Source organism: Falco cherrug, chromosome 1 (assembly GCF_023634085.1).
Source record: "Falco cherrug isolate bFalChe1 chromosome 1, bFalChe1.pri, whole genome shotgun sequence".
Lineage (NCBI taxonomy): Eukaryota > Metazoa > Chordata > Aves > Falconiformes > Falconidae > Falco > Falco cherrug.
In genome coordinates this window covers 54,742,339-54,763,841 of record NC_073697.1, presented here as the reverse complement: position 1 = coordinate 54,763,841, position 21,503 = coordinate 54,742,339, and the positions used below count along the sequence as shown (strand labels likewise).

Genomic DNA, 21,503 nt, shown 5'->3' with positions numbered 1-21,503 from the left:
TGCTGTGCGGGTAGGTGGGAGGTTGTTCGTGCACTGAGGCAGTGATCAGGGTGTGCTGGCAGTGCCTTTGCTGTTACAGCTATGTGGTGCTGAATCTGGTTCCCCATTGCCACAAAAAACCCAAAACAGTCCCAATGCTTTCTTTTGACTGCCTGCACTGTCACATTTTCCCACATGATCCACCAAAGGCTTTCAGTGCTGTCAAGGATTTGAACTACTGATAACTGCCAAAGTCAATTTGTGGTGAACACTGCATTTTTTCTTAGTGTTATCAAGGACCTTGCAGGGACAAAATAACTGAAATACTGAGCTATCTCAGTGAACTATCTATCAACAGCCCCTCAAGGCAGAAACTACTTGCTAGAGCATCAGCTGATAAACCAAAAGAGAGATGAAGTTCAGAGGAAGAATTGTTCTAATTACCATGTAGCCTGCTTCACCATAATTTTAGAAAAAGCTGGACACAGATGTTACATGATTGCAATTACAGATTTCAGGAAACATCTTAAAAGCCACAGAGGAAACCTTAAAAATATAACAGAAATAATTCCCTGTGAAAAATGAACACAAGCAGATTCCACCGTGTGTCCCCATGTCCGTCCGTCCCCTCCTCCCCATATTTAAAGTATCAGGTATGTTAGTTACTTCACTGAACTTCAGAAATGGGCAGTCACTCAAAGATAGGATAGATTAGCTAATAGCTATTGATAACTAAGGATGACACTATCTGTTCCAGCAAGTACATTTGCCTACAGAAAAAAAGACCACGTACCGGTTGCAACCCTCCATTGCAGCAGCTTGTTGAGAGCAACTTCCAGACTAGCTTTTCATCTGCAAACTGGTATGCCACTGAACTGTTTCTTTGCCTGCCAAGACCTTTTCTGTTACAGGAACAACAGTAATGGCAACTGGTCTCTGCTGTCCATACTGGTCACCTCTGGATGTTTTGCTACTTCTGGTCCTGCGCAGTCAGTTTTGCTGATTGTCTTGTACAACATTTAGGTTGCGAGCTTTCTGGCAGGTTTGGGAGGTTTGTTTCTGTTTCTGACCCTATGGGAAGGCTATAGGCACACAACAGCACATCAAGGATTAAAAGCTGTTTTCTTTCCCTCTTGACAAAGATTCTGCTTATTTATGGGTGGCCATGGATGGACACATGTTTCCAGAATTCAGGGAAACTACCTTCAGTTTTCTACATCTTCACAGACTTCTAGTATGATGTGAATTCAACAGTCATCAAGTCCTGCCTCAGTCCTCACATCTGTAAGTCCAGTAAGTGGTATTCAGAGAAACAGATACATAGATGCTGAGGTGTTGCGCCAGACCAGAAACGGATGGTAAGGCTACGCAGAGAGAAAGAGATCTTGCAATATATACAAGAGAAATCTGGCATACATCATAATGTAATCTCTTCATATAATTTCAAGGGTTTATTTAGGGGAGCATCTCTCTCAGTTATGTTGCTGTCAGGTAGCAGAGTACCATCTGCAGTTTTCAAAGTATTTGAACATGTACAGTCTTTAAACAATTAGAATTGTCAGAAAGAAAGACAGCCCATCAATCAGAAGTTTTCACAACTACTTCTCATTTGTATGTAGATTTCTAAACATTACATTGTCAAATAATAGACTATAAAATAGAACCCTTCAACAATTTCCTTTCTTTTCTCGCCCCACCCCCCACCCCCCCACCCCCCACCCCCCGCTTCTTTTAAACCCTACAGTATTGGATACAGAAGAGATCTTAAAACTTTCAAAGTGGAACTGAAGGAACTGCTCTCTTTGATCAAACTAATGGTTCTGTTAGTCCACTGTTGTCTTGAGTAATGAATGACCAGTCCCAGAAGACATATGAGTGAGGAAACCACCAGGAAATGCATAGCTAGTCAAGTCAGTAATTAAAGCAGCTGTTAGCCTTGGGCAACAGACTACAAGGGCCAGCAGCCCATGTGCTTTGCTTACATGTGGGCTACTTGGCTTGTATGTGCAGAGACGGAGACTGGCCACTAAAGTCCCAACAGTGGACAGTTCAGCCCACCAACTCTGCTAGGGCATGCTGTCCCCATCAGGCCCCTTCTCCATCCCAAGCCTTCTCTTCTCCAGCAAGGCTGAACACCAGCTATGGTGCTGTGGAGTAAAAAGAGGGTGATTTGAGGTGCAAAAAGAGGAAAACTTGTATTCTGGAACAGTCTGGCATTAGAAGTTACTGTATCCTGAAGAAATGAGAAAGGAAAATGTTCCCAGAGGGAATGGAGAGAGAGGAAAAAAAGGAGGGAAAGAGCATATCCTGCATCACCACTGATCTCTTTTAGCACCCCTCCAGCACCACAAACCCTTCAACAGCCCCATTGCTTCTCAAAGGTGGAGGCAAAAACTCCAAAGGTTGCTTAAAATGAGGCATGTCTCTTCTTTCAAGTCAGGCTTGTGCCTTGTATAAGCACTGAGGCCATGCAATAATATATCTTATGTCATTATAATCAACAAAGTTTAAATAGTTCGCACATGTCACAGACTGTCTTGAGTGATTTCTTTAAGAAATAAGCTTCAAATCTGAAAGACAGGTGGAGAGGGAGAAGAGAACTGTAGTATCTAACTATATAATGAATATCCAATAGCAAAACATTTGGATGAAATATGTTTATCTGACTTCTTTTTCTTGAAAGAAAATGAGAGTTATCTTCTTATTTGAGATTTATTCTTTCCATTTGTGTTCCCAAATTTATTCCTGGTCTAAGATCTTATGTTCCTAGATTCTCAGCTCATCGAATTTCATAGCTGTACCTCCTGAAAAATGAAACTTTGGAATAGGAAAGATCAAAAGATTTTTTTTTCGCAGTTATATACATAGGCACTGCATTATTTCCTCTGGGAAATTCTGAAAAAAAAAAAAAGAAAGAAAAGCAAAGATTTCAGCCTTTTCACAGTGTACATGAGAACAAGAATGCAATTCTCAACTAGGGCAGCTCCTTTGGCTCTTTTTGTTGCTTGTTCACTTTGACTGAGCTCACATCAGACAAGTGCATTTTCCAGTTGGTTTGTAACTCGAAATACAAGTTGAGAAATGGGGTGAAAATATCTTACAACAAATAATCCTGAAAAACGTGGTTTATTGGTTTGCAAGCTAGGAAGTGGCATCAAGCATCCAGACATGGATACTTTTCATTTAATGCATCAGTTCTGCATAGTAAGACAGAGTACATTCCTCCCCATAAAATATACACAACAAAGTATTTAAATATGTTCAAATTCAAAACCATAACCATCTGCTTATCACAGACATCTGTAACTTCAAAGCAAAGGACTATATGAAAGGTTCAGAAAGCTTTAGAGCTCAAAAGATGCATTTGCCAAGAGACTAATGGAACACATGAATATACACAAATTCAAAAAATATAACAAACTGCTGTTTTCTCCCTGGAGTACAGTTAGACCAGCTAGGTATGTGAGAGCTGAGTTGCAAAGAAAAAAAAAAAAAAAAAAGAGTTGCCTCAGCTCTTATCCATCTCTGTCCTGAAAATTAAACTTTCTGTCATTTTCCAAACACTCCTGAAAAGCAATGTCTTCTTCTTCCATCAGCAAAGGACCGTGACTTTCACACCGATTCCCTACATCTCTGACTCACTACTGCCAATGCACCTTTAAAATGTGATTGTTATCACCCTGCAGACTTCTTTCTACAGAGCCTTTCCCCATTGTTGCTCAGGGACGTGATACCCCAGCTTCACTGGGAGCAGCACACTGCAGCTACACAGCCTTGCATATGTATTAATTTCCTTGCTATTTTGGCACCCAGGTCTGACTGCCCGGCTGAAGTCAAGGACAGCCTCCCCGTTGACTTCAATGACCCGTGTGCATCTCTCTTAACGGACAGTGCCCCTTTCCCCAAGTGGGTCTTGCATTGCCATGAAAACTAAAATCAACAGAAGGGTTGGGAGAGGTGCAAAGCTCTTTGGGGCAATATCTATGTTCCTCTGAGCACCTGATGCAGGAAGCAATTGTGGTGGCTTATCTGCAATAAATAAAGTTGTTATTGCCCTGTGGGTATGTGCCAGATTTCCACTGTGAGCATTGGAGGGCAGAGTTTGCACCTTTCAGATATGCAAGTCTAGAGGGAAGGACTGGTAAAAGTTATTGGGAACTTGGAAAAAGTGTGAGCCAAATAGAAGGTGTGAAGTCAGAGGGATTAGATGCTTTTGGAAAAGCTTCAAGGAATGCAAGGGGGCTAGAGACTCTGTGGACAGGAAGATACCGGGAACCCTGAGCGCATGAAATTCCTGTCTCAGGTTAATACCACCTGTATCAGGTCAGTGGAGCTAATCGAGCTTCCTGGCACAACAGCCAGTTTCCATTCATTTATCACCCTGTCTGCATATGGGCAGCCATCAACCAAAAGGGCAGGGAGGACCTCACAGACAAGAAGAGAAATCTGAGATTTCAGTGCCTGTCTGCCAGGCCTATTGAAGCCAATACATACAGTAACTGCATAGAGGACAAGGAAATGTGTCATGACCTTAAACTACATGGTGAAGCTCAGAGAAAGTTGATCCATCCCTTGCAATAAACTCCAAATAACCATACAGAAAGTGATTAACTTAAATATGAGCATGAACATCAAGATATATTTTATAAAGCAATCAAAATATTTCTTCTGTCATTTAATGTTCCTCTTAGTCACATAATCTGTGACCTCTTAAATCTCACTGTAAAGCATATAAAATCCCTTAAGACCACAAGTTCAACATGGGGTTTACACACCACTTTTGAGTTCGCTGATGCTGCTTTATAAACTACCCTTCTGCTCTTTGTTTTCCTTTGCACAGGTTTTGCATTTTTCTGCCAGCTTCCCATTGTTCTTGAAATCAGAATAAAAAGAAATCAAAGAAATCAGAGAGTTGTCTGTGCTGATCACAGAGAACAGAAATGGTCAGCGATCAGAAAAGCAAACAAAGCTTGCCTGAGCCGTGTACAGATTCTGCTCCTTACACTACTCACAAGCAAAACATTTCTAAAAAGGTTATTTAGTTATTGTGCTGACGTACACACATTAATCAAAGCAACAGAAAGATAACAACATTACTAGTATTATGAAACTCATCTCAAGTTTAGATTATCTCAGAGTTTTTACGAGGCAAGAGAATATATGAAGTTTGGTTTAGTGAAATAAAGCCCTTTACTTACATGGCTTGCAAGAGCTTCCAGCAGCTGGAGTCTTTGAATTGCAGTGCATGCAGACACTGTGCTTTGCTGAAAGCCCCCTAACTTTGGCACTGGAGACAGCACATAACTCACCGGTGCTTTAGAGTGATAAATAATTTCCTTTAAAAATACCCTCACATGTTTTTTTATCAGTGGTGTACACTGACAGTAGACTGCAAAACAGAAAGCCTGTCTGGTGTTATGAGGAAAGAGTTCCCTCTCAGCTGAATAAAAAAAAAAAAAAAAAAAAAAAAAAAAAAAAAGAAAGAGTCCTTGACCTCGACAACTAGAATAAATCTACTATATCTGCTGGCTCTTTTCTGAATGCATACTTGAGCAGTAACATAAGAGTGAGCGATCAGAGAGCAGAAACTGTGGCATGTACCGGTAGGGTATGAAAGCAATGCTTCTACTGCAGGCACAGCAAAATGAAAACACAATGCATATTTTCAGCCTTTAATTTGTTCCAATATTTTAAAAATAAAACAAAGATGACAGGCGTCTCTATTTCAGTTCATAGCTCCCAAGTGGCAGCGTTCTCAGCTCTGTCCCTTCTGCTGAGGTTCCTTGTGTTCCAGATGAAGTTACTGCTGACTTTCTATTTCAAACCTCAGTTTTCTGAGAATCTCTGTACCTCAGCCAGGAAATGCAACCCAGACTGAAGTTTAGCATTTCAGACATCATAAATGCAATGAATTGCCTGCAAGCAAAATGAGTGTTTTTCAGATATCTTTTCTTGTCAAAAGATCTGTTTACTTCCTTTTTTCCTCTCCCTCTTTCTTTGGTCTACTTAAACTTACTAAACTTGATAAAAACAAGTACGGCTTTTGGAAGAAGTTCTCTGTAGAACAAATAGTGAGACAAATATGAAAAGCAAGATAATGATGTAGCTTAAAATAGGTAGATTAAGTTTTCAGAAAAAAAAAAGTTCTCTGCTCCATTTTACAATTATATTTACAAGCATAAAGATATGACTTTAAACATAGTCATTCAATTCTCAGACAATGAGAACAGATTTTCTATGGAGAGGGTAAGACACCCCCCCTCTATTTTAGGCATAATAAAAGGATTAGCAAACAGACAACAAAGAAAGAAAATCAAAGTCCTGATTTATTCCATTGTATTCAGTTGCAAAAGAGGGGAAAAGAGAAAAAAACTAACCACATAAAATTAAACTTTAAAATATTGTAAATACAATATTCCTGGCCTTATGAAACATAAAGATTAAAATAAAAGCCCTCAAAACTTCTAATAAGCATTTGTAGCTAAAGAAATAATATTACTGAAGAATGATCAAATGATCTTTTTTGTCTAGTGTGTTATTCCCCTTGTGTGACAATGGACTTGAAAAGTCCCCTACACATTTTATGTGTCTGTTAATCAAGGTTTTTCTTGAATCTCAGATTTGGTTTCAGCTTTTGCTGTTGCTTCTTTTTCTGCAACTTTATTAAGACACTAAAGCACATGTAAAACTTCAAGGTTGTTTATTGGTAGTTAATTTGTCTCTTCCAGTTGCAGCTGACTAGTAGCACTGATATATTGTGTTGAACGAGAGAAGTCTCAGTTTCAATTTAGTTTCCATGTATACTCACTTCCTTTGTCAAATACTGAAACTCTAAGTCTACAATAAATTAATTTTTACTCTGTTCAGCTCTTCCTGCTGTTTTCCGCTTCTCTTCCTCCACTAACATTTTCAAAATATGAAGCACTATCAAACCATATACGTAAATCTTGAATTTCAAAGTATTGGCATTGACTTTTTTTAAAAAAATGAAGTGTCATGTTTGAAAGCTGTTGCTTTAAAACTACTGTGGGTGCAAGTATTGCTCTTTAGACACCAAAACTCCTTTTCTCTGCAGCGAGCTCAAGTCTCACACCTAGGGCTTAGTTATGTAGGTAGGTGTTGAACTCCCCTGCTCTGGCTCCTGCTCAGCCATGCAGGGCTGAGCCTGTTGTCACCTGCCGTGCCAGACCTCTTCCCTCTCTGCTAAGCCATCAGCAAGCAAGTTTTCTCCGTTTGTCCCAGTACAATTTTTCTATTTTTAGAAAATAGCTGGGAGTTTTTACTTTTAATCTTGTTTTTTGACGTGGAGGCCTTGTGACCTGGTTTGTAGGAGCAAGGCTTGGCACCACAGAACTACTTGAAGATACCCAGCTTTCAGACAGCAGCCCCGTGAGCAGGGTGTATCGGGATCCCATCCAGCTTTCTGTCTGTAACTTCCAGAGTCTAAACTTCAAATAGCTGGGAGCTATTACCTGCTTCTTTTTGAAATGTTTTGAGACAAGTGGAATATATACATAACCTCTGAGAACCAAACCTTGTCGTTATCAGTATGGACATCTGAAACATGCCAATAATTTGAGCACCAGCTAATTATGTCCAGGCGTGACTCAGTTTCTGCCCCAGGGATCTGTTTTTTGCCTGAGGAAGCAACAAGCCACAGGTCAGGACACTTGCAGCCCCCCATGCATGGACAACGTCATTTCTCCCTCAGCCCATTTCAGCCGTAACACAGCTGTGTAAACCCTACAAGACTTAGGACACTGTGTTTCACTGTGGCCACATGCAGTTGTGTCTCACAACTGGAGGCAGCACTCGTCTCTGAAAATGTCATCTGTTTTACCAAATATTGTATATGCATTCACAGACATTCATATAGGAGTTAAAACAGTTCCCAAACTAAGGGTCACAGTTAGAAATGCAGCTGTGAATGTGAAAGTGAAAGCTTGGCCAGGACCCCAGAAACTATAACACAAATAGAAATGTACGACATTTGTTGGATGAAGTCTTTGTCATGATCTACCACATAAAAAACTTGAAAAACCTTTATTCTTTTTTTTTCCCTCTCTTTCTTCCTGGTAGAAATGTAGACCTTTATATGCAAATTAAAGTCTTATGTTTCTCATTTATCTTTCTATCACCCAGAAGATTGGTTGGGCTGTGCCACCTGCAGGCTGGGAGTGCTGCTCTGCTGGCATGACACTACAGTTATCTCCGAGACACTGAGAAACTAGGTCCCTATGTCTGATGTGACACAGTCCATTAAACCGCCTTGACTGGACTTTGTTTTGAAATTGTCTAATTTTACAAACAGCTTTAAAAAATTCGGGCATCACAGGGATATACATCCTGGTAGCTGTTACTTCTGATGTCAGTTCACAAGGCTTTTACAAAGCCCACACTTAGTTACTTCATGAGAGATGCAACGTACGCAGAGTCAATAGGAACCACAAGGCTGTTTCAATATTTCCTGCAAAGGCTGGGCAACAAGGACTGAAACACTGATTCCGTGACAATGTAATATGACATGGCAGGTAAATGTCAGCTAGAGAGTGTATTTCCCAATATGGTAAACTTTCATTATCTTTAGATGGTTCATCTGGAGATAAACTGTGCCATTGATTGGCTCCACGGAGGCACAGTGCTATCTAAAGGCACTTACACTGTTTCTAGCATCAGCCTGGGGCCACAGCTACTCAAATACTTTTGGTGGAGGCATTGAGCTGCCCTAAATCAGTTCGGTCCATCATGACTTAGTTGGTCTGTCCCTAATGGAGGCAGGCTGTCTCCTGCAGTGCTACTTTGGGGGTGTGCACCATGGTCTCCAGTGCTTTGAGAGGATGTATTTGTGGAGGTGCAGTGTTAGAACATAATCACAGGAGTAATTTGGGTGGGAAGGGTCCTTTGGTGTTCATCTCATCCAACATCTGCTCAAAGCAGATCTAATCAGCTGGCAGCTGTCTCTGCAGTAAGTGCCATGATGACTCTGTTATTCAGTTTTGCATTCCATACAGCACACCTGACCTCCACTATCCCCAGGAGCAAGAAGCTGACTCAATGATTATGATCCAGAGGGATTTTGCAACCCGTATCTCAGGTAATTACAAACTTTTGCTTATTGCAATATCTGGTTGCCCAATCATTTGATTATACTTATCGGGCATGGAAGCCAAAAAAATAATATCTCACTTTACAGATGTGGACCAAGGGCACCAGAACAACATTATTTGCCAGAGATCACATAGTCTGTGCAGAGTAAGAAACTGAGTGGTGATCTCTCAGGGCTGGCATCCTACCTGCTGTCAGCTCTCTGTGCATTCCTGCTATTAGTTAGCTATTAGTTATTAATAGCCACCCTGCTATTACAGATGATTTTTTGATGCAATGGGCAAAGTAACACAGCACTTGTGAGACACCAGCTATGTATTGGGTTCCAATGCTGAAGCTGAAGCTGGAACTGGAGGAAAAGGGAAAAAGTGGTAACGCTACTGCTGTTCACATGTGGTGGGCAGCTGTAATAGGGATCATCAAGTGAATTAATGTACTTAAAATGCAGCCCTTCTGACAAGCTGAAAGGGGATCTAAATTAGTAAAAGCTGGTTTTGGAAACTAGGAAAATTCCCTGTGATCTCCATCGCTGTCAGTGAGAATTCGTATTGTAATGATCAAAAACTATATGAAGGTGAGTATTGCTGTAACTTGTTTAAATTGCAAGCCTGGAAAAATATACTTAAGACATCTGGAATAGATTTTTGTTTTGAAATTCAGTTCATACATAAGGAGGGCTTGGGAAGAATTGAAAAAAAGATTGTCTTGTCTTGAAAGACAAGAATGAAAATGAAGATGTTTAAACAAATGGCTCCTATGTATGGCCCTCACACTTCAATCTCACATTTAGCTTTCGGTGAGTAATACTGTTTTATGCATGGTCCCACCAATATATACATATATGTAAATGGAACATAGCTAAGAAACAATATATTACTTCTGAGAAAACCAAAAAGAATATAGCATGGGTCACAGATCTATGCTAGACTTACTGTTTCCTGGAGTGATCTAGTTAAGTTTCTTTGCAACCTGTATGTGGATATCCCATACTACCAACCCTTGCTCTGGACACTGTGCTGCATACCTGCTCAGACTTGCCAAGCCAGCCAAATTGGGACCACAGCAATATCTCACTTAAGGTGAGATGCTAATGGCACTTGTTCACATTGTCTCAGATAGTATATGGACTGGTGAATAATGGGCAAGAACTCAGGACCTGCAAATTCCTGGTGATGTTTCAAACTGCACATTAAAAAAGAAGAATTCTGACTTTTTGAAGTGTAATTTATTTTTATTTTAATATGTCATTAATATGTAAAGAGCAAATCTCCTTTTTAAACCTGTAGTGTGCAATATCTTGTCTGTATAACTTCTCAGTCTTGAAATCTGAATGGCCAGATATTGAGCTGATATAAATGAGTACTGCTGCATTGATTGCAAAGGCAGCATAATTAATTTACGCCAGCTGAAGTTCTGGCTCAGAAATGTGCAGAAGCATATATACTCCCTTTCTGGTCATGTGGATGCCACTGGAAGATGACTCCAGGACCTGACAGCTACCATAGCTTTACATCCACATCAAAGCTTATCCTTAGGCCTTTTATCAGACCCTTTGGGGGCTGAGCATTTGTTTTTGAATACTTCACTGAGCCATATAATTTAGGAACATCAACAACACATACCATTAAAACCCATCAAAAGCGAATCTCATGGTCAGATACAAATGTCCTGAGCCTGCACTTGAGGAACTGTGTGATCTTCCATTTGAGAGTCAGAAAGGATTTTTTAATAAACTGCCTTGCCTCTTAGAGGTCAGACAGCATGGAAGAAGATGCTGAAGGCAGGACATTCTTTCTTGCATTGCGGAGTGTATCTTCAGCCAAAAGAAAACTCATTTCAAATATTGCTACTTCATAAAAGGTGAGAAGGCAAAATAAACTCCCTGGGAATTAGAAAACCTGCTTTCTATCATTGAATAAAAATATTTTTATCAGCTTGTGTCACTTTCCCATCAAAAATCTGTTGCTCGTGTATGTTCAACATGGTGGTAAAACATTATGCTTAATCTTTTGACAGTTTAAGAAAATGGTCCTTTTTGCAACAGATCAAATCCTCTGTAAGTTAAATCTGTCGCCCTTTCTTCTCTACAGCCCTGGAAATAACAGTCAGAAACAAATATTGGTGCTCCAAAATATCATGTTCAAGATATATCTGGAAATTTGAGACAGCTTTCCTACTTCAAATTCATCAGTCTTTTCATCAGGTCTGGAGTGAGCTTGAGGCTATTTCAGACCAAGCTATTGAAAACATCAAAGAAAAATGTTCTTTTCTTGCAGTGAGCTGCAACCAGTCTCTTTGCTGCCAGTGTGAGGCTTTCTGACACAAGGGTATCTCTGGCCATGCCTCATGGGTACAGAATGAGGGAAGGCACCTCTCAAACTAGGTAGAGAAGAAGCCACTTATAGTGCATATCACCTCTTGAAATGCAGCCCAGTTTGCAAGAAGAGCTGCATCACTGGTACAAGCTAGTTTAATGGCATCTGGTTTCTTCATTTGGGAGAAGGCTTCAAAACTGAAAAGCAGATTGCAGCTTTGCAGAATAAACTGGTGCTGTTGCTCTCATTGCATGTAACCTAAACCTATTAGTCTGGTTTGAGTTAATTTTTTTTTGATTGGTTGGTTTGGTTTGGATTTTTTTTTTTTGTTTAGTCCAGAAATAGAATTGCTTCAGCTCTGTTCAAGATCAGTAGTGTTCCGGTTGTCTTAAATTTTCTTCTTAAATCCAGTGTTTTCCCAGATCACTATATGGATATTGTGTATAGGAGGGACAGGAGTGTAGCAGCTCAAGCAAAGAACTGAGAGCTCTGATTCCTGTTTTTAGTGCTGCTTTCCTTCTGTTTTTCTTCTGTTCTTCTATTCTCCTTTTCACTCTTTCATTTAGCCTACTTGACATTTGGGCTTGATGAGAAGTTCCTTGCAATCCTGCTACATTATCTAATCCTACCATTTAATAGAAACAATGGAGGAGAAGGATTTCCTGATTGCTCCAACCCTGGGAGCATCCCACAGCATTCTCACCGTTCCAGTGTAAGACAATTTCCAGTGACTCCAGCATAAAGCTGCATATGATGCTATTTTGCATTTTCTTATGACCCACTCAGCTGCTGCAGTTAAACCTGAAATCCCAAACTTCCAAAAGCAGCATGCTATGCCATGGCTGCAATGTGCATTCACACGCCTGGGACAGCCTGAGTCATTGGGTCCCTTCCCGCAGCAGAGGCACCAGTGTATGAGGAATGGGGAGCACTGCAGCATCTACCAGAAGAGGGCATCGAATTAAATCCTATTTTTAAAGGTGTAGTCAAAAGAAATCAATACAGCTGTCCATTTCCTATGTAACAGGGCTAGGTTTAGCACAGCAACTTGCAGATCGAGCTCAGTATTCTTCCTGTTCTACCGCTTAGGTAACGAGCCCCTACACCCCTGGGGTCCAGGTAGCCCTGCCAGGATCCTGCCTCCCTCAACACCCTATTCCTGGCTGCCCAGTGACCCACAGCACCTGGGTCCAGCCCCACTGAGCCCTGATGTTCCCAGCCCGGCATCCTAGGGTGGCGGTCTGTGGGCTGCTGAAGCCCTGCACCAGGACTCCCTCCCATTCCCACACCAGGTGCTTTCTGTTTTGTGGATGCCCAGGCATTTCCATCACCCTGCTGCTGGTAGGGGTTGCCTTTTCCCATCACCTGTTACAGACACCCAAAGTCCCCAAATTCCGACCTTCTGCAGAGCCGGGCTGGTATGACTGCTGTGTCTCCAGGAGATATTAAGATCTTTTTAAGGCTACTACATCGCTGTTACTTCAGTGCTGCCTGTGCATGGCAGACGTGCTGTGGCTAGATGCCAAGCTGCCCAGAGAAGAGCCTTTTTTAATAAACAGTAACACCAGCTGTAAGCAGTAGGAACTGGTGGTCTGGAGCAGTTGTCAGCAGGGACAGGGTACATGTATTTGTAGGCTGGATGGCTCAATATATGAGCATGTGCTGAAATACTGAAGCTCCATGGTGTGGCCTCGGGCACTGACACAACACAGGCAAAACCAATAGTTCCCTCAGTCTTGTCTGAAATGGGTTTGGGCTCAGGCCCCTTCTCATCAACACCTTTAGCCACTTTGTCGAGCGAAGGCAGCCCCTGTAGGCCCCCAGCGTGGCCTACTCTAGGTGCCCACTCCCATCCTTGCTTGCCGCCCGCCGAGCTGAGGCTGCCTTCGGAAGCAAGGGTGGCATGCTGGAGCTGTCACCGCCGCCTGCCTTTGCACCTGTGCGACGGAGGGCTGCAGCGCCTCCGACACGTAACTGATGTTCTGAAGGCCTAAATAAATAAATACAAGGGTTGTTGATGACAGAAAGTGGCGTCAGCCGCTTTTGGCCGGCAGAACAGGAACGTGTCGTGTTGCCTCAGGTTGGATGAGGAGCCTTAAGGCTTTAGATGTTTAGGGCTTGCAAAAATTAGAGGGAGGAAGTGCTGGTAATGATCTCTGACACATATCTGCTTCATTCATGGGCAAATTAACCTTAATTATCCAATTTATAAATCAGCTTTAAGTGGAAGGGCCCCTCCTCACCCCCCACTGCTGCATATTTGGGGGATTAAATTGTTTGGTTTTAGTGATAAATTAGAAACATCTGCTTCCTCTGACATGCCGAAAAGGAGGCACGCACAGCAAAGCGGCTGGCTGGACTGCTCTGGTTGGTGCTGGGCGGGGGGTGGGGGGTGGTGGTGGTGCCAGGGCACCGTCCTGTCAACTTCTGGCCACAGGGTCCAACAGGATCAGGACATCTCCCCTCTGCACAGGGGCTCAGCGTGGCAGGGGAGGTGCCACAGCTCCTCCTGGGCTTGCTCAGGATGGTGTCTGGGAAGGCTGGAGCAGTGGCAAGCATATTCAGCAGCATGCTTTCAGCAGACCCTTCCTTTTAAGGGTGTCTTGGCAGTTCTTCCGTGCAAATGAAACTGTTTCTGCTATGGGATCATCAAGTCTTAATGTCAAGGAATCCAAACCTTGTGCCAGAGTCACTGCAGAGGTCATGCAAGCATGAGCAGTGGTGGCAGTAAGCAGCCCGGCCAGCTTTTCTGATGAAGAAAAGGGGGGGACAAAGATGTTTTACATCCCTGGTATATCCCTGCAGAGGTGACACAACTTCATGATTGCTGAGGTGGGCTGGAAACGACCAAGAGACACAGAACACCAAAGCACTGCATATGAGCTTTCACCTCATGCAGGAGGTCTGAAAACCACCCTCCTGGCTACAAACCATTATCTGCAGGAGTAGGAAGCTGGAGCTAAATCCTGCCGATGCAGCAATCCGAATATACTCTGGGCATCATCCAAGAAGCTGCCCCTGCAATGATCCTGGTTGGTGCAACCCCACGAAGGGAACAACAAGGATTGTTTTGACCTCAGTGTGGCCTGGATTTCACTGAAGGGTATTAATACATGCCCTAATGGGCTGCAGAAACAGATGTTTCACACACACCAGTCAGATATTGTTTTGTTCAGCCTTTGACAATCAAAACTGTCAGACAGCAGCCCTGATCCTCAAGGACAGAGCAGGCCTGCAGAAAGGGAGAAATCAAGATGCTGGGTGTTTTCTAACAGCTGTTGTTCCCAAGATGCCCTCCTTTTCTGTCTGGATATTTTCTTCAGGCGGGTTTGAGGATTATGTGCATTTAACCAAGATTTTCCAATAATGTATCAGATCTATCAGAGCAAGAAACCCCAGGCAGGTTCAGTGCATGCTCTCAGACTGGCTGTTCAATGCAGGTCCTACCAGTTGGACACCTGCACTACACAAGTAGTGCAGCAGGCACCGTTCAGGTGTGACACAGTGCAAAGTACATGCATTTATGTCTGAGAAATTCCATGCACAGGAATTTCGAACTACAGTTCCGCTCAAAGCAGACTACAAAATCTGGACCGAGGTGCATGGACTGTCAGCGTGCAGGGAGCTAACCTAGGCAGCCCTGCAGAGGAAACTCGATTCTTCTTAAAAAGCAGAAGGCAATCTGCAATGCAGTTTCCAAAGCCCCATTCCAATATAAAGCAATGTAATCCAGCTGTAAAGCTTAAAATATAGTGAAATGCAGCCCCCCTTCTAGAGAAACAAAAAGAAATACCCACTCAGAGCCCCTCTGAGAGCCGTAGGTCAGGCTGCTCTCTCTGGGGGTGCAGGAGGCAGGGAGGGGAGAGGTAGCAGAACAACTTGTTTCACAGCTAGCCAGGACCACTGAACCCGCCCATCTTGCCTGAGCTGTTGCCTTCTGCCTGTTTGTCCATGTTACTTGATCTTTGCATTTCTGTAAGGAACACTTGGCTACATGATGAAGTGGATGATGATGAAGTTGAATCAGGAAAGGGAACTTTTCCTTTTTTTTTTCTTTTCCCTTTACCCAAGCCGGGGAGAGAAGTGAAAATTCTCTTCTTCCAGGAGAGGAGTGGGAGCTGTGACAAGGCCTTTATGCAAACTGCTTTCCTGGAGCACAGACCATCCTGTTCCCACCTCCAAACCTCTCCCTGGAATAATTTTTCACTGCTCCACCCCACTCAGAGGTCATCTACAGACATGTATTGCCACTTTCTAGCAGGAATGTCTGCACTGAGTAATAGAAAATCAGAAAACAGAAACTGAGTAACTTGAGAGAGGCCAAAGCGGCCTTGGTCTTCCTCCAGACACTGGGAAATCAGTTCTCGGGAAGCTGCAGAGTGCCTTAGCCCATCATTTGAGCAGGGGTTACGGGATCGACTGCCCTCACTTCAGGAAGGAACAGCTGCCTGCAGGTGCCCCCCAGAAACCCCCTGTGAGGAGGTGGTAAAGGGGGAGCCCTTGGGTAAACACACAGATACGCCAGGAAAATGGAAGGGCTATGAGAGGGAGGATACCAGACTGGTAATTTACAGGAGGAAAAGGGCAGAGGAACGGAAGAGAATTTGGACACAAGTAAAGATGTGCAGGACTGGGAGGGCTGCTAATGCAGGGCTGTGATCAAAGGTTTGTTCTCGGATTTGGGGACCGAAAAAGGACAGGCTCTGGAAGATAACTTCCAGAGCACATCTGCACAGAGCTGGAGCTCATAAAGACTCAAAGGAGCCAATTGCTCTGTAAAAAAAAAATTGACATGGTATCTAGAATAAGTAATGGATGCAAAGAGTAACCTAGGTGTTTCTCTGCTAAGTCCCAAAAGAACCACTTCCGTTTAGTGACAGTGAAAAAAGACTGGAAACAGCAGTCTGGGATGTGTTGAGGAGGTGGGCTCAGTCCCCAGGTGCATTGAAACACAGCAGACTGGCGCTGTGCAGGAACATCAGTGTGGGGCTAGCAAGGCTGGCGTAACATCAAGTTTTTATAGGCTGCTGAAAAGGGAAAAGACTTTTGGTCCTGAGTCGTTACTGCTAGCGAGAATAGCAGACGCATGTTCCAGCACAGGGAGCATCTCCCTCCAAGAAAAGGGAGAGTTTTCCTGGACATATCCAGAAAAAATTTCAGCCTTCTTTTTTATTTCCTAAAGGGTACAAAAAATACACATATATATCTCACAGATCAGATACCCCTGTGCTGCAGTGATGGGACTCCCATGCTGCCCTGGACCTAGCCCTGAGGCCCATCAGAAAGAGGTGGGGTGAGCAGGCTGGACACACACCTCTTCAGCTCTGCCCTTCAAGCCCTCCTTGTTTTTATAGCATTGTCACTCCCTGTTTTTATTGCACATTTTTTAAACAACATTTTGGGTCCCACCTCCGTTACTAATATCCCTCTCCAGTCACATTTTACTGAAAGAAAAATATCTTTATTGAAAGAATGTAGCAAAGACTGAGAGGAATAAAACAGAGTGCATGAATTACAATACATCCGAAAAAACCCATCCCCTTACTGAACCGTTCCTTTCCTTCCCCAGCTTTAACTTCAGATTCTTGCCAGATGTTCCTGTTTGTTACAGAGTGTCTGATTTTGGGTTTGGGGTCTCTCCAAAGGGGGAGGGCAGAGTGTAAGCTGAAATAGGATGGGTGGCCTGGTGGTGTCCAAACACAGTCAACTATCTCCATTAAATCTTGTTTGAGATTTGGCCTCCACTTCCGTAGGCTGCACCCCATTCGGGTCTGAGAGATGTGATACACAGATGAGGAAGACAAATCCAGTAGATAGACGGAAGACAAGCCAATACATTTAAGCCAGCACAACATATGGATTCTCACATCTCTCAGCCTAGGAAAGATTGCTCCCCACAGATTTCTTCTAGGTTTGCCCAGACTAAGTGAAACAACCCAGCCAGTGAGATTTTTCCCCTCTTTCCCTCTGGCTTGTTTTATAACCCTATAGCTCTTGCTGCCAGAATCTTTTTCCCATTATGTACAGCCTATTCTTCCCCTTTAAAAATGGTCCCCATTATCCTCTGTGATGAGAATTGGTGATGTACTAAACAATCCTGCCCTTCCCAACACATACACCTCACAGAAATGTGTAGACATCATATGGTCCTATCCCCCCAAGGTTTAATGAAACTGTAAAGTATCTTTGAAGACTTGAGTCAGGTCCTCTGCAGTCCTGTCCTCACTGCTTCAAGCTTTCCCATCTGTATCCGACACCAGGTGAAGCTTGAGGCTAGACAACCAAGAGCAGATTCACACTGCTTTTCCAAAATAAAATCTGAATACTAATTTATGAAGAACCCAAACAATTTTTTTCAGTATTGGGAAATCAGAGTAATCTGGATTTCTTCTTCTCTCCAGCAAAGAAACTACCCTACTGATCTGCACCTCTTACTTTAGAGAGGCTGTTAGGCAGAAACGAACACCTTTTGCTGACAGTTGCAGACTGATGCCTGTAACTAAAACAAACCTAGCCAATAATTATCTCGCTTGTATCTGCAACAAGCAACCTCTAGTAACCGGAAACTGCATCTTTTTTAATGCCTCTTATTTGTATAAAAGGTTGCAGCCTTAGAATTTTCACTCCTCTGTGAGATTAAGTTTTTCTGGTCAAACTAAATTGTCACCTTATCATCTGCAATATGTCTCTTTGATAACATGGGTATTATTTGATCTTGTCATGACAGTATGTGTAAAATTGCTGGAGCGCCTGTTTAAGGACTCTGGAGATTAGGCTTACCAGTGCATGGGACAGACCTGTGAACGGACATGTCATGGAGAATTAAGGATATATGTCAGCTCTATCATAGGATCTTCTACTGCAGGCACTCTAATCCAGTCCTCAGGACACTGCTTATATGTGGATTTCAATCTACCTTGTCACTTTGCCACTGTGATTGAACCATAGATAAGTGCAACAGTGAAATGTGGAGATGATGGAGGGGATGAAACAATATGAACACTGCGTTCTTCGTTTGCATCATTCCCTGTTATTGCTGCTGAGCCAGAAGCAGTCCCTGTGGCTTAGATAGTTTCAGAAACCATCTTGTCTCCTGTGTCATTAAGCAGTATGGAGTGGGATCAGCCTTCACCACCTTCACTCTCACCTACCTGTCAGGTCGGTGGAGTATTACAGAGGGAGGACAAAGAACAGGCAACCACTAAGAGAGGGTCATATGCTTCCCAGTTCCCATGCCACATAGTTCTCACCCAGGTGGCACCTGATGGAGATGTCCCTAGCTCTGCCTTAGCAGACCTCAGCGAGGATGGTGATGGTGGGCTTCCCACGCAGCACAAAACTTAGCCCAGGGGCAGCTTCAAAGAGAACCAGACTTTCAGGATTTCTTGTGACGGTGGGCAGGCATATCAGCTCCTCCACTTTCAGTTTTGCTTTTCTGCACCCTTTCCCATGCCCTCTCTGCTCTGGGTTTCTATACTTTCAAATGCATTTCATAGGCAGAGCATGGCCCATGGGGACACAGCATCAGAGGGACCAACGGCCCTGCACTCCCACCAGAAAAAATCTGCTCCAGTAGCACAGCTGAAGTTGTTCCAAGCCAGGGAAAGCAGAGAGCAGGCACTGGGGGAAGAAGGGATTTTCTGCCTCTTTAATGCAGCATGCTATATAACGTAATAGTTGTGTGATATCTGAAGCAGGTTGCTGTTAGTGAATTTCCATAGCTTGCACAGCTCCAAGGGCTGTGGGTAATGCTGTGCTCACACCCATATTTTCCTAAAACTTCAACCTGAAAGGCTTCATCATTCCTTGAAAGTGAGTGGGTTAGAGAAATTAGCCACCATTGTGAGTATCAGGTTTTGGGCAGCTGGCATGCAGGCAAGCTTGCCTCAGCCTCACTTGGATAATGGTAACCAGAGACCCAGGGGAAAAAAGGAAGCAAGAAACTGCTAATCCATTTACAGTCTCACCTACCCAGACCAAGGTTGTGTTTAATCACTTACGTTCAGCATTTTCTTTATATTTAACAACACACATTCTCTTCCCAGTCTGCACATAGGCACAAAGCATGCTGCTGGTAGTAGTGGAAGCATAAAAAGTTAAATGACCTTGAAAAAGCCCAACCAAACAGAATAAACACCCCAACAAACCAGCAAATATATATATATTTGTGAGAGTTTAATAAGTTAAATGCAGGAGCTTAACTTTGCAAGAACACAACCCTGAAGCAAAATGATTTATTTGGTATTTACAGATATTTTTTTTTGCAAAACAAATTTCTGTGAAACCATAGCAACAAAGGTTAAAGTGAAGATTTGGAATGATGTTGGAATTATTCACAAGGGAAAAAAACAACAGTCTCTGTTTCGGGTTGATGGAATGTAAGATTAAAGCTAAATAGAGAGAAATATTTAAAAATATTTTGGGCAATTTAGTAATCCTAAATCCTGAGAAGGGTAGACATTTAAAACTATTCCTTTGCTAGAAAGCTGTGTCCTTGATTTTTAAAACAAATTGTCTGGTAATTTTCTGATAGGAATGTTATGTGCATAAATGTCCAAGTTTATTGCTCTTCTCTTACAAGACAAGATACAAAACCAGATTTCACTGAAGCCCTACTACAGTCAATTTCTGATAGAATTACATGTATTCCAGTAAAAATCTGCATTTTTCTGAAAGGTCTTTCTGTTGAATTCCCTTCTTCAAATGCATTTCAGAGAAGTCAGAATAGGAAAGTAGAATCAGTTACAACTTACCGTCACGCTCCAGTAGATGACATCGGATTTTTCAGGAAAAGCAACATGCTCCGTCTGGGTAGTGTATGAGTTGTAAATTGAAGCCAACAGGTGAGTGTTGGTGATTCAAAATCCTTTAAAACAAATTTAAACACCACGATGACAAGTAATGCACTTTGTGAAAACTTATTTGGAGCTTGATGCTCTTGTATTGAGTTTTGTAACTGTCTGTCTCAGCTAAATAAGCTCCCACTCCTTTCCTTGGCCACTTGCCAGCTTTTCTAATTTAAAGCAACTGTGAGCTTGCTGTAAAACTCCTGCTGGAAGCAGCTTAATGTATACCATGGAGCAAGGAGCAGGCGTGTGCTCCAGACTGAACTAGTACGACAGAGTCCTAACAGGACCTGGGGCATAGCCTCCCTGAGGTAATGTTATATCATCCTTGGAAAGCATGAGAGGCTAAGTTGCCTCCTTCTTGGTAAAGACAGAGAAGAGGAAAAAATCATGATTGTTCTGGCATGTAGTCCCCTCAGTGTGGGATTTGGGAGGAGCAGCATCTGTTTCAAAGTGGAGGAAGAAGCATCAGCCTCAAATACATAAAATGCTCAGAGCTGCCAAAGGAGCTTGGTCCCCAAATTGCCCAAAAGACTCCCAGTATTTTGAGGCAGTAGTCCTTGGTCTGGGGCTTTGGAGACAGATCCCAAGGCTTTTTCCTGGGCTTCCTCCACAAGTGCAATGAGGGATGCCCCTCTCATGGGGTAGTTGGGACACCCAAGCTGAGGTTCATGACTGAGCACGACCCCAAACTTCTTGATTTTGAAGAGTTAAAAAACTAGACACTCACAGCAATGATCCTATCTTCCGAGGCACTGTCAAACTTTAAGTAACAGAGGCATGGTTTTCAAAGGCATCCACTTGCAGGGCACGGCTCTGTTCTGCTTTGCTCATTTAGGTAGTGGAGCATGCAAAGTGTTGTTCATACAGGAGAGTTGCCCATGCTTGTGTTGAATTCCTCCTTTTTGCAAAGAATTTATTTCAACCAGTTATGGTTGACACACGTGCTGTGCATTTGTGAATTGATAGAATAGGTCCCCTTTTGCAAATATTAGTTTCCTCTGAAGAGCAGCTAAAAACAAGCAAACAAAAAGGCAAATTATAAAACATAATTGTAATTTGGGAAATTTCAGAGTCTGAGCTTCCACGTGACAACCATAACAAACTATTGCTGAAAAATAAGGATACTGAAAAGCTTACTTCACACTATGCCCCAAATCACTCAGCACTTCTGGAAATGCATTCAACTGACCTGCTGATGCTAACTAAGGTGACATAAGTTTTATTGTAGCTGTTAATAAGTGACTTTGGTTTTGTA

The 21,503-nt window shown here is 42.7% G+C and overlaps 1 protein-coding gene across 2 annotated transcripts in view; it reads right to left on the bottom strand.

Annotated features, from left to right (window-relative positions):
• C1QTNF7 (C1q and TNF related 7) overlaps positions 1-20,377 on the bottom strand; it is a 50,826-nt gene extending 30,449 nt beyond the window's left edge. The window contains exon 1 of one of the 2 annotated variants that reach the window (XM_055700968.1): positions 20,153-20,377. The gene's annotated coding sequence lies outside the window, so the exon portion shown is untranslated. Of the gene's footprint in view, positions 1-5,177; positions 5,379-20,152 lie in introns of those variants that run through there. The other variant, XM_027798157.2, reaches the window with a different exon arrangement.
• Positions 20,378-21,503: the final 1,126 nt, after the last annotated feature.